Here is a 14,189-nt window from a genome sequence, read left to right on the forward strand (position 1 = left end):
TTGAGATTTTAACGCGAACGCGATCGAGATGTATTTTGTAACCGAAAACTTACACTAGGGGCACTGTATCGCTGTCGCTGAAACGTGCTTGAACTGAATCGCAAAAGTAACGTCGTGTTACGACATAGCGATGCAGTTCAGTTTAGAGCCTAAACTGAATCGTATTAAAGAGAGCGTGGTAGGCCCCAGATCTCGATCCAAGTGGGTTCTAATTAAAATGATTTATAATGACGGATGTCGGTGGCGCCGGGTGCGGCGACGAGTCTTGGGGGTACGCACTGTAATTTAACAAGTGCGTTTTTCACCTACTTTTTTATCTTTTGCCCATTATTGTATTCGTATAAGACTAAAATACCGGCAAACGGCGAGTCAGATTCGCGCACTGAAGGCTCCGTTACATTTCAATCAAGTTAATATCAGAAGATTTTTGTTAATAATATCACCACTAACCATAAAATTTGAATCAATCGTTTTTTTTTCTCACAGCATTAGTACCTACTCTCAAAAAAACCGAACCAGTCTTTTTAACATTATAAATGCAAAATTTTCTTACCTAAATATATGAAAGATGCTAAAAAGGTCAAGATGGAATCTCAATTCAACTACCAGATAATTGGTTAAGTAAGCGAAAGCGTGGGTTCAATGTTCTTGTCTTGTACTGTCGAGGAAACTGAATCACGTACCAGAGTGGAACCTTTTCATAATCAATTTTGCTATGATTTCTTTGGCAAATGTATGGGATTCAACATGACATTAGTAGCTCAAAACCACCCTCATACGTGATTTAGTGTAGTTGACCACATATAAAATAAAAAAGCATAGAGCCAAAACGCAAAAAAAAAAAATATGGAGGCAAACGTCGCATTTTAACCTGATATTTTATTATTTGCATACCTGATTGATTTATTTCATGTTGTTGAATTGTACCGCCGTATAATTGACCTTTTTTTACTATGCTATGCTATGATTTACATGCATAGTTATTTTTAACGACTGTTCTGTTCTCTAACGACTGTGTCATGTCAGGCATCCTTCACTCGTCCATACTTACAACGATAAACACCTACAGCGCGCGACAACTTGAGATTGTCTAAGCAGTAGGGGCTGCCGCGCGCCTGCGAGCACACGCGTGACGCGACACTTGCTTTGAACGTTTCGATCCTTACATAAATATCTGTGTTATTGCTTGTGAGATCAGTACACAGATCTATTGAATATTGTTTTTTCATTGTGTTTTGCCGAATAACGTCGTATTTATCTTGCTGTCTCAATTAGCTTCAGTAAACTTCAGTAAGCTTGTTGAGAAAACAACATAAATACGGACTTTTCCGACAAAATACGATGGCAAAACATTATTTACTACATCTGTAGGTACACTGCACTGCACCGTTTGTAACAAAGGCAAATCGTTATACTAATAACTGTTGCGTGGACGAATGTCGAAATAAACAAAAGAAAGAACTCGAAGTTATCTTTTTTTTAGATTACCAAACGAAGTGTTTTGATGTTGCCTAATAAATAATATTTCTAAACGTTTACTGGATTATTTATTTTAATTTCCTGAGAAAGTGATAACCCTTACACTCGAGTTGGCGAGGTAGGTATGTTCGGAACAAAAGGCAGCACTGTAGGCTATTAAAACGGCGGCTTTCTTCAAGATCAAAGCAGTGCAACTTCTGTACGTAGTACTATTATTTATTCTGGTCATGTCTTCAATTTAATGGGTACAATATAATGACTATCCATGATACCACAGAAGACGTTCATTTAAGGCTATAAAAATACACCAACATATTATTGTAGTAGGTAATAATATCTCGGTCGCAGGGCAATGGCAAAAGAATTCGTATAAAATAAAATCGATTTAATTACAGTAACTAAACATACATAATAATATTATTAAGTATCGACATGGCGGTATGAACTGGACGACTTCTTGGAAGACTGGCCCTTATATGCAGCGGACAGAGAGCAGTGGAAGTATCGGGAGGTATTTCTCAGCAGTGGCACAGAATAGGCTAATATAATAATAATAGCTCCTATAGGAGAGATAACAAAAGCTAAAAAAACAATAATAATAATCGACATGTAATTTCAAACAATATTAAAGAAGATATATGCAAAAACGATGTACCAGAGCTATAGAAGTGGCTATGTTTGTAAAAAACATTTCCGAACTTTTTGAACGATATGCAAAATATAATCGAAATAACGAAAAGCTTTCTTATGTATATCACAACCAATCCGCCTTTTATAGAAATAGTATTTATGTAATGGCAATTAAAATTTTGAATAATATGCCTGACATATTTAAGAAATACGATAATGTGAAATTTAAAAAGGCTATTAATGATTGGCTGTTAAATATAATGTTTTACTGCACACTCGACTTTCTTAGTAATAAGGGCAAGTTGTAATTTTTATTTTTATTTAATTATCTGAGGATAGGTATTAGGTTTAATATTGACATTGGACTGACTAGTAAAAATTGCACAATAAGTATTGTAATACTCTTCCTTTTAAAATGGATGTTAGTCTACCCAATTTAATTAATTTTTATTGGCTAACTTATTTTATTTCCAACCAGTTGCCATTATTTAATTATAGGTACCTTTTAAGAGTGAATTTTTAAATAATTGAATAAGTAGGTAGGAACAAGGAGGGAACACAGCCAGCCTTATGGGCACTCTGCCCAATAGTGTAGCGACTCGAGCTAGGTGATATTTGTAAATATAGATTTTTTAGGATTAGAATAAGTTAGTTTCATTTATACAATACAATACAAAGACACAGAAAGAAAATTATAATATATATTTTCTTTCTTTGTATTTGTTAATTATTGTTTATAGTTACTGTGTGTTAGTAAACCTTCTGGTATCACGGGTGGAACAAGTTGGTGGTACTACGAGGAATAACGTAAATTATCTTACCCAACCCACTTACTTGTACTATCTATTCTGTGCCCAACCAATGGTACCTTTTATAAATTATAATTAAATATTATTAGTGCTGTTCCTTAAGTAGCAAAGTAGAAATAAGCAACCTGAGATATGTATGCATAGGAAAAATTCGTGTCTAGATTCCTGTCCAGCAGTGGTGTAGGGGTTATAGCACGCAGCAAGGAATGCTGAGGACCTGGTTTGATTCCCAGTGCTGGTCTCTTTTTTCTGGTTTTCTGTGTGCATCCATGTCACAGTTTGTATTTTCGAAATTAAATATTATTATTATTATATTTAATTAAATTGTTGAATATTTGAACAGAATGAAAGGACTAAAATTAAGTTGAACTGAATATTAAAAGTCAATGATAATGATTCTTTGTAAGTAATGAAATAATAATGAAAGTAGGGAATAACGTCTCTACACAAGAAAAATCACCTGAAGGCAAGCAACATACCTAAGACACAAAAATCGTTCTTCAGAAGATGAAACAAAAGTAATTTAATGTTTACAAAGGCGAAACCTATTTTCATAAGTTATTTCGTCTTATTTAACTGGATTCTCCTAAGGACCCGTCACTCTGCATTTGTCAATACAAATTGTAACTGACTGGGACGACACGCGAGGAACAAAGCAACACTCCATTATGGTTATTTATTTCATATAATATTATAATTTAGAGTAGTTTAAGCTTTTTCATTAAAATAAATTCTTATTATTATGTATTTTTTGTTAGTTTTTAGGGTTCCGTACCCCGAAAGAAAAAACGAACCCATAGGATCACTTTGTTGTCCGTCCGTCCGTCCGTCTGTCAAGACCCTTTTCTCAGGAACACGTGGAGGTATCAAGCTGAAACTTATATCAAATACTCAAATCTACTGTCCCTTGGAGCTGTGAAAAAATCAAACTTCTAAGCCAACGCAATCAAAAGATACAGTCGTTAATGCCGAAAATTTCTGCAATTTTCGAAACTCGCAAGGGAATCAACACCTACAGGATACTTCCCGTAAACTCATAATCTTGAAATTTGGTACGAAGTAACGTCTTATAGCAAAGATAAAGGAGAAAATTGCGAAAACTGTACATTGTTAGTTACATCATATAATAAAAATATTTTTAATAATTTTAAAATTACTACCTACTAGTTTGTACGGAACCTTCGGTGCGCGAGTCCGACTCGCACTTGGCCGGTTTTTCTATAATCGTCTCTAATCTGTATGATAAACGACTTAGATGACGTTTTTTTTGAACAATTTTAATGCAAACGAATAAAAAAACGAAAACAGGTATTTTAACCAGTATCACTAGCCGGGAGATGTCCAGTCCACCTAGTGTAACTCCAGCCAACAACGCTTCGCCGTCCGGTTTGCGGTCGCCACTCAAGGACGTTCTGGCGTCTTGTTGTTCTTAAGCTGTGTGAGAGCCACTCTTGATCTTGTACAGGCTGATTTGTGGGATGTCATCGGTGCCGGTGTAATGTTGCGTAAGTATAGCTCTAGTGAATTCAGATGCACTGACAACGGGTCTTTGTGTGAAAGTGTATAATTGTTCGTAAAACCTCTCGAGCTCTCTCAATAATTCCGGTTTTTAATGAGATGATACTGGCCGTCGTCGATCATTAGCTAATAAATTCATTTTTTTCAACAGACGAATTTTTTGCAAACACATTAGTGGCCTGATTCCGCTCAATTGCGTCTTTAATAAAGCAACACAAATCGTATCGTACCTTACATTTTGAGATTAGTTTATTAAGTCTACTATATTCCAACTCGACTGTAGTCTCATCTTGTGTGTTCTAGTCTAGACTTTCATTAATTTAATTATTGTATGTCTTGGAGTGCGTTTGAGGTATTTTCCGGAATGAGAGTTTTAAAAGCTGGACCACGTTTTGGACAATTTCCACAACGCAGTCAGTTGTTGACGCCGTCCATTGTGTGTAAGTACTAGAAGCGATTATGCAGTACGAGTTGGAAGATTTCGAGGTTTTGGATTTGGACAGAACCAGGACGGAGCAAAAACTTCATCAGCCGTGACCGTTCAAGCTTCACGTTGATATTCAGTGCGTCTCTGTTAATATGATGTTACTCTTAACTTTTACCTTGCTGATCACAGAGACATCACTGAATTTTCGCTTTTCGGTGTCAAGGTGAAGTCAATTTCAGATTGTCCTACTCACGTCTACGTCCTAGATGAACACTTTAGAGGGGATTTTACCGAAGACCCAATAACAAGAAAAATAGAAGATATATATAGTTTGTATTTCCTTACGAACCGTGTCGCTGCTTTGCCTTTTCTCAGCTTTTTGCTAGTAGGTAACTAACGTGAGCTCGTTTTTTATTGTGTTTCAGAAATGTTATATAAATACTGTACTTTCTTAATGGTGCTATATTGCTGCAAACAATACAGTTAATTAATTTTAACAGGGAAAATGAATCTTTTACGTACTGTTAATTTTCTATTTGTCTTATTTCGGTGGTATATATTTAAGGTATATATTCAATGTTCATATAACCTGTAAGTTAATATATTATGCTAGTCTAGAGAATAGGCCTGACACAGAAAAATACTATTCTAAAGGCATGTGCCAAACATAGAAAGTAGCAATTAAAATACAGTCTATTAATTTTATTAATTACAAAAATGTTAAGAAAAAAGACAGTGCGTAGATAGCATCTTTATCTCGCCCCAGAGACAAACTTTTTGCATAATTACTGTCGCTCATTTAAATACTTTTGCCTACTTTAAACTTTGAAGAGTAGGCAGTGCGCAGTTCTCCCGTTTTCCTAGAAACATAAAAAAGATAAGATAGAAAATATATCGTAGCTATTAAAGTAGACAATATTCTTTTGCGCATTTATGGCCATTGGTGTGAGTTTTACCACTTCGTGAGTAACACGATTAATGAAAAATTAAAGGGCCACTTAAATTTAATCAGTACGTATTAAAAATTAATTCGTTTGTTTTTTACTCGAAAAGAACAAAATGAATTCAGCAAAATCGATAAATATCGTATTGTGTTTTATTGATAAAATAATACTCTATTTAAGATTTACCTACTTCCCTAATCTGTACCCTTAGTGTAAGTTTTCGGTTACAAAATACGTCTCGATCGCGTTCGCGTTAAAATCTCAATTTGTATGGAAACATAAACAGCGCCTAGCAGAACCTTTGCGATGTTCGTGTTTCCATAGAAATTGAGATTGTAAGGCGAACGCGATCGAGACTTATTTTGTAACCGAAAACTTGCATTATGGGTACTGGAGTAAAAACGTGAAAATTCTAGCCCGAGAGAGACAAAACATTTACACATTTGAGATGTGGTGCTGGAGAAGAATACTAAGAATAACTTGGACTGCGAAACGTACCAATGCATCGATCCTGGCCCAGCTCCGAGTAAAAACTCGTTAGAGAGAGAGAGAGAGAGAGCGATTTATTTACACATATTCGATACACATTAAAATACATAAGATAGAAAAAAATCAAAATAACATCGAATAGTATAAAGTGGACCCACTCAGAATAGTGTTACGGCAAGCTGCAGCGCTGTTTTTCAGTGGGACCCATTTAAAAAAACCATAAATAGCAACGCATTCTTTCATATTTGTTTCGGACACACAGTGCATAGAGGCGATGAAATTCTAGAAAACCTGACTATAGTTGAGAACACTGAGGGCAGAAGATTGCGCAGTCGATCACTAACGAGATAATGAACGACGATATAATAATAACGAGATAAATAAATCAAAACCGTCTTCCAATTTTAAAATTAGATACGCTCGGCAAGAACTGGTAAAGGCAGATTATCCGCTTCTGATCATCGAAAAAGAAAAAGAATTAATTTCCAAAAAAAATAGAGATGGGGGGCCCAAGAGAGAGAGATTTTAGACAAGAAATTGTAGTTCACTAAATTGTTTTTTTTCTGTAGAAAGCATTTATATAAAAAAATATCAAATAAAAAAAATCAACGCAAGTTAAATAAAAGATAATACCTATTAACTATCACAAACAAAAGTACTAAAGCATTCTCAAAGAAGTCGTAGAAACAAAATAGCTAGTATAAACCGTGTACTTTAATTAGAACATAACTGACGTAATGCCACCATTAATTACTTAGGATTTACTGTGAATCTCCGCACGTAGAGAAAATGGCGGAGAACGCCTGAGACTTTATGCACTACCTACTGCATTCAATGTTTTTAGAACGAGGTAATAATGCACATTGTCTCTACAGGCGATGCGCATTTGGCTTTTTGCTGTCATGTGTCATGTGTATTTCCAACTCGCAATCATAGATTTACTTACTTTAACTGAGTCACCATGAATAAATTTTTGGTAAACATTTCATTTTTAATACAAGCTTTTTTTGCTGACTGTACTTGCATTGTCACCCAAACTACAGTTGCGTACCAAATTTCAAGTCGATGCCATTAACCGTTGAAGAGTTCCGTCCTGCGGAGACTACCAGGATGTCACTACCAGATTATTCTATTGTCACGCAATTTAGGTAAGTACCTATGCCAGATTTCAAGACAATCCGACTATAAGTGGTGTGTTCCCACGTTCCCACTAGTTCCATTGATAATCATCATCATCAGCCGGAAGACGTCCACTACTGAACAAAGGCCTCCCCCTTAGAACGCCACAATGAACGACAAGTCGCCATTTGCATCCACCGGTTTCCCGCAACTCTTACGACCATTGACAGTACTATTATAAAACTAATGGGTCAAATTTAACTTGCAAGATTTGACCCGCACATTGGCGCACATACATACATTAAACATACATTGCAAGCTAATAAAAATGTTTTTAAAATATGCCAAGCAATCATCTGTAACGGTGATTCTACAAACTTAGTAAATTTTGTAGTGTAAAATACATGGACTTGTGGCTAAAATTAGACAACCCCAAAATTGTTTTACGTCATACGAGTATAACCGTGTGTTTTTCTTTTGGTAAAAACTTGAAGGTTAATTCAATTATTTCGTAGTGCTAGCGGTACGCCAAAAAAAGCTGCAAAAATTGTGTTAAAAGCATGAAAATCGGAACGATTGATCTTTAGGCCATTATGAACCAATTTCACCCATAGCAGAAAAAAACCGGCCAAGAGCGTGTCAGACACGCCCAAAATAGGGTTCCGTAGCTATTACGAAAAAATTAAGTAATAATGTTCTAAGGATTTCGTATTTTATACGAAATCTTCCAAGTTTAGGTATATTTTATAACTTAGGCTGCTATTTACTCATAAACTACTAATAATAATTCTCAAGTAAAATTAGCCGTTATAGTTTTTCTTGAAAGTTTGATATACTTTATACCATCCTGAATTTTTTCAAGTTTTTCCACCCACCGTTTAGAATTTAGAGGGAGGGACGCTCGATTTTAATGAAAATTTGCACTTTAAAGTTAAATATTTCTCAAACATATCAATAAATCGAAAAATTGTCTTTACAAACCCCTAATGGTTTTAAAAGATCAATCCAAAGATACCGCACACTAATAGGGTTCGATGAGAAAAAAAAATAACCCCCACTTTACGTCTATGGGAGGTACCGTAAATTTCTTTTTTTTTTTTTTTTTATTGTACCATTTTATATACTACTTATATATTAATATATATATATATATATATTCCTTCAAAGTTACAGCTTTCTACCATTGTTAGTCCTGAGCAAAGTCGCGGACGGGCGGACAGACAGACAGACATACAGACATGGCGAAACTATAAGGGTTCCGTTTTTGCCATTTTGGCTCCGGAACCCTAAAAATCCGTCAAGTGCGAGTGCGAGCGGGTTACGCACCTCCGTACGATGTTTTAAAAACAAATAGTTCAGTACCTAATATTTTTTGTAAAAAATCTAATACAAGCTTTTGCTGGCGGGACTTTTTGCCCCTGGTTACCAAAGTAGGTAGTCGTGCAGACGAATCAAATGAGACTAAAATCGATGCAGTCGTGTCGTTTTATTACAAAGTTCCTATGGCCAACATCTAACTTCATCATCAGATCAGCTCTACGTCATAATAATATTGCATTGTCATCGGATTTATACATGCATGCAAAATTTCAGCTCAATCGTTTGAAGATATCCACTTCAAATTTAAGTTAAAATGTTAATTCCACCCGAACAAACATAACTAGTTACATTATTACATTACAAGTTAATAAAAACATATCACCAAAATGTAAGGCACTAGGTGCAAGTATTTTGAATAAAGAACAATTTTAAATTCTCATCCTCTTTGGCTGTCGCCCTCTCGGAGGCTGAATAGCGCTTCAGACTCTTGCCATGCGCCGCAGTAGAAAAAAAAATTAGCTGTCAGTTTGGTTCATTCGCGGAAATTCAGTGGACTTCGTATGTTGTGTAATTAAATAATAAGATGCTCGACTAGTGTGAATAAATTTTAAACTGTATTATAAACCTTCTTAATAGTGTTAAATACTTAGTATGATTTTTTTTAGTGTAAAAAACAATAGGTAAGATTATACGGTGTGGATTTGGCGAGCGCTTTATCAAAGTTGGCTTCATTGAGGTTTGTGGTTCATAAATTGCTTTATTAATTTTGCACAAAAACGAATAAACCACACAATCAGACAGTCACTATATTATATTATCGAAGCTTTTATAAAACATAATTAAAATCGCAAACTTAAAAGGTAAATATTCAACCGAAATAGCTAGTCGTTTCTAGGCGACTCGGTCGCCTTAGCAACGGCTAATAACGTCTAGCAACCAAAAAACGCTGGAAAGGACACGTTTCTTGTATGATGACCCCTTTAATTTGTAACTTTACTTTATTTTTGGTATTTGTTTTTATAGCAGCCACAGTAATAATACATAATCTGTGAAAATTTCAAGTGTCTAACTTTTACGGCTTAAGAGATAGAGCCCTGTGACAGACGGACAGACAGACAGACAGACAGACAGACAGATAGACAGACAGATAGACAGGCAGACAGACAGACAGCGGAGTCTCAGTAATAGGGTCCCGTTGGCACCCTTTTGGTACGGAACCCTAAAAAGTAGAGGAATTATGACCGTCATCGTTTTATGTATGGGGAAAAAATTATTCTGAAATCTATAATAGTCTCATATTCACCCCGAGAAAGCAATTTTGAAAATATTTACATTTAGCGCGTACTTACTTAAGTGACTAAGTGCGCCGCCGGCCGCCGAGCGAGCAAGAAAGGGAAGCAAGCAGGGAGCGGCAAATTATTATAAAATAATAAAAAATACTAAATTTAAATAACACTATTGCAGTAAACTAACAGCACTGACAAAGAAATACTTATCGCCGACACTTGACAGATGCCAATATATCGCACCATTATAAAATATACTCTCTCAAGATTGTACATATAATTGAGACATGTCATTTTTTTAGCACACAGTATACTTTAAAAATTGTTTATCAGTGGGTTCTGCATTTGATGTTATGTTTTTCATATCTGAGTTTTTAGGGTTCACACGTGAATGCTGGCAAAATGAGGGTTTCATTATTATTAATGTTGTTACACTGTCCATCTGTCAGTCTGTCACAGGCATCGACAGTCACAGGATTGTATCTCAGAGCCATACTTGGTAGACAGCTGAAATTTATACATAACGTGTATCATAATGCGTTCTATTTCCGCGTAACAACAATTAATATAATGAAATATAAATTCCACTCCACCGTGGCTTTATGATTAGGAGCAGTGCTTTGCAAACATTGGATTTTTATAGATACGGCATATTTTGACACAATGAAATGTATAAATTTGTATGGAATCCTCGATGCGCGATTTTTAACGTGGTTATATTGGCCTCACTTGTAACTATGTATCTATGAATTTAACGGAATCTTTCAACTTGATTATTGATACAAAACTTAATATGCGTCATTATGCGTAGTTGTGTTGACAATGCCAATACGCTAAGGGACTGTTTCACCACCCACAATATTTTGGACGGATAAATGTAATGCCATCTCCGTCCATTTGAACAAAACAAACAGAGACGGCATCACATTTGTCTGTCAGATAAAGAAGATAAGCCGAATCTATGGTTCATGATACGAACGAAGCGACGGGTAAAGGCTAGTGCACTAATACTGCTAAGTTTTCGTTGCGTTTAATAGTATTTAATATCTAAGATAATAGTATTCACAAGACACCGTTTTGAGCTGGCTTTTCAGATAAGAAATATTTTAACCTATTTATAAAACACTACTCCAAATTTCTTTGACAATGAGTCTCAAGACACTGCAGATTCAAGGACTAATAAGTATAATATTTGTCTTCTTTATGTTATAAGTCTTAAAGTAATCCAATTTTATTATTCCATACACCATATAAGTTCTAAAATTGTGACCTTATTTTATTCGCTTAAAATATCCAAGCGTAAAACGATAAAACGGCATCGGTCATGGCGAAAATGTGTACTGAAAATTTAATATCGCTTTCACAGCCAAATGAAGTGATTAAACAATACGATGTTTCTGTACGGTACAAGATAAATAGACTGCATTGCTCAGGGCTGGCACTTTATTTATAAAAAAAAAATAGTCCAGAAAATTATAAGATAAATGGTATCAAGATTTTATGGCATGGAAAAAGCAAAAAAAGGCTACTTCGTTTTCGGAAAACGTGCTATTGGCCTATTTCTAGTCCAGAATAAATAAATGATACTTACTTTTTATCCCGAAAAAGTCATAAATCATAATCATAATCATTAATTGTGTGTGGAATTCAGGTTACAGTTAATTATAGATATAATTGTACAAATATAGTTTCACCAAACCCTACCCTTTTAGGTGTACACACATGAAACGATTTTCATACACAATATACAAATTTAAAATATAAAATGAAATTATTACATTAAGCATAACATCAAAATTAAATGTCCAAAATTTATATACCTACCTACAAATTATTTAATACAATTTACAATTTCAGTCAAATTAAATGTCAGATATTCAATTGAAACACAAATGAAATTTACAGTTAAGAAGACACCTTAACCTAGCCTTAGTGTATTTTCTCTTAATTATTAAATAGATGTCATTCTTAAATAATCATTAATACAATAAAAACATTTTTCTACAAGCCAATCTTTTGTCCTTTTCTTAAAAACACTTAATTTCTAATCCTTAAAAGCATCTGGTAATTTATTATACTTAAATAATAATTCATATAGGATTTTTCTGAGTTCAAGGCCAGTCTAACAGGAGGCTTGTAGTACAATTTGTGTTTATACTGGCTTCGCACAGCACGATGCTCATGTCTTGCATTTGAATAAAAAGATTTTTGTGTTTATGTACAAAAACACTAGGACAATATAAAAACATGCAAAAGTAAGCATTTTATGTTCTAAGTGAGTTATTCCCGAAGGCATGCGATAAACGAATTATTTGTAGACGAATTCGCAGGCAATAGCTAGTTGTTAATGAATTCAAAATTTGTCAACCCTGACTTGATGGTGGCCTGGATCACAAGTTCACAACATACATGCATTTGCGATTAAATTCATTGGCACTGTGTTGATTTAAGGACGAATAATACTATTTTGGTCACATCGTTATGTAAACTATTTTCGTACGGATTCCCTATTGAGTCAATTGAGTGCGTTAATTGTCATTGCAAGGATGCATTCAGGTAGAATTTAATTTGAACTTATGTATAGCTATTGAGGTAGGAAAGTGAACGATGTGATTATATAAATAAAAATATCACGGGACAATTCACACCAATTGACCTAGTCCCAAAGTAAGCTTAGCAAAGCTTGTGTTATGGGTACTAAGCAATGGATAAATATAATTGGCGTGCCCATTTTTGACAACATATAATAAATCGAAAACCATTCGGAGAAATAGGCTTTGTGAAGCGTTTTCAGAAATCAGATTCCAAAAATGTGATAAACTGAATTAAATAAGTAAACTAAATTTAAGAAATGACCCTCATTTGACCCCTGCAGTGTCTCGTTACAAAGGCAGTTATAAAACAGGTCTACACTCTTAAGCAAATTGACAGTTTGAAATGTTGTTGTCCTGCTTATAATAGCAAAGAGTGACAAAGATAGAACTTTAATCACATGATGCGCACCCGGCTTTAAACAGTTGTCATTTATCGTAAAGTCCGAAATGTATACGAGTATTTCCAATGTATTTTTACAAATTAAATTATTAAATTACTACGTTACAAGTAAATACAAAAGAATTTAAATATCAGATTTTAATAAAAGATATCTATTTATTATCACACCATTAAATAAACATAGGAATTATCGAAGCTAAAGAAGACAAATAAATAAAACTATTTGTCATGGTTCATTTAGGACCCTAAGGAGTGCTTGAATTATTGTCTGTTTTTAAAGGCAATGGAACGTGGCTGTCTCACTGTGACGTCATACAGCGTATTTCGTAAAAAAAAGTATACAAAATTAAATACTCATCCAAATTCAAAATAAATGACAATGATATCTTAAAATATCCTATTCTTTCTAAAAATAAAATAAAAAATATAGGTTATTTTTTTTGGTGCATCCCAATTATATAGATATAGATACATACTTAAATACATACGAAACACCCAAGACCCGAGAACAAACATTCGTATGTTTCATACAAATATCTGCCTCGACACGGGAATGGAACCCGGGACCTCAAGCTTCGTAGTTAGGTTCTCTAACCACTTGGCCAGGTCGTCTATTAAGTAATGTCAATTCGTTTTTTTTTTAATAGTTCGCTGCTGTTGATATTCTCTCAATAGATTCATAATAATGGAAGCTACGCGGTTGCTTTGACCGAAATAATTTATGGGTGACCTTTGACTTGACTAAATTAGACTTGTCTTGATTAAATTACCACGTACTGCTAATTAGCATTGGAAAAGGACATCACGATTCTCTCAATTCCAGCTTCAATAATTATTCTCGGTCCTGTCTCAGACTGATTGCACGACAAACTTAACCGCGAACTCGATTACATCTTTGTCTCGTTATAGTAATGTCTAGTTTTGAGTGCACCGATAGCGCTCTAAATTTGCCGAATACTAATGACCAGTGGTTCTCTAGAGAAATGCCAGTGACACGAACAAATTGGGTAACAATGGGAAAATTAGGCTACATTTAGATCACACATTGTTGTTTCACCTATATTACTTGTTGTTACGAGTATATTAGATAGTTGTTCGTGTCAAGGTCAAAGATATGTTTACATTTAGGTACTACTTGGCGCTATCAAATTTTTAAGCAAAAGTATCAGAAGGC

Source organism: Choristoneura fumiferana, chromosome 12 (assembly GCF_025370935.1).
Source record: "Choristoneura fumiferana chromosome 12, NRCan_CFum_1, whole genome shotgun sequence".
NCBI classification, from domain to species: Eukaryota; Metazoa; Arthropoda; class Insecta; order Lepidoptera; family Tortricidae; genus Choristoneura; species Choristoneura fumiferana.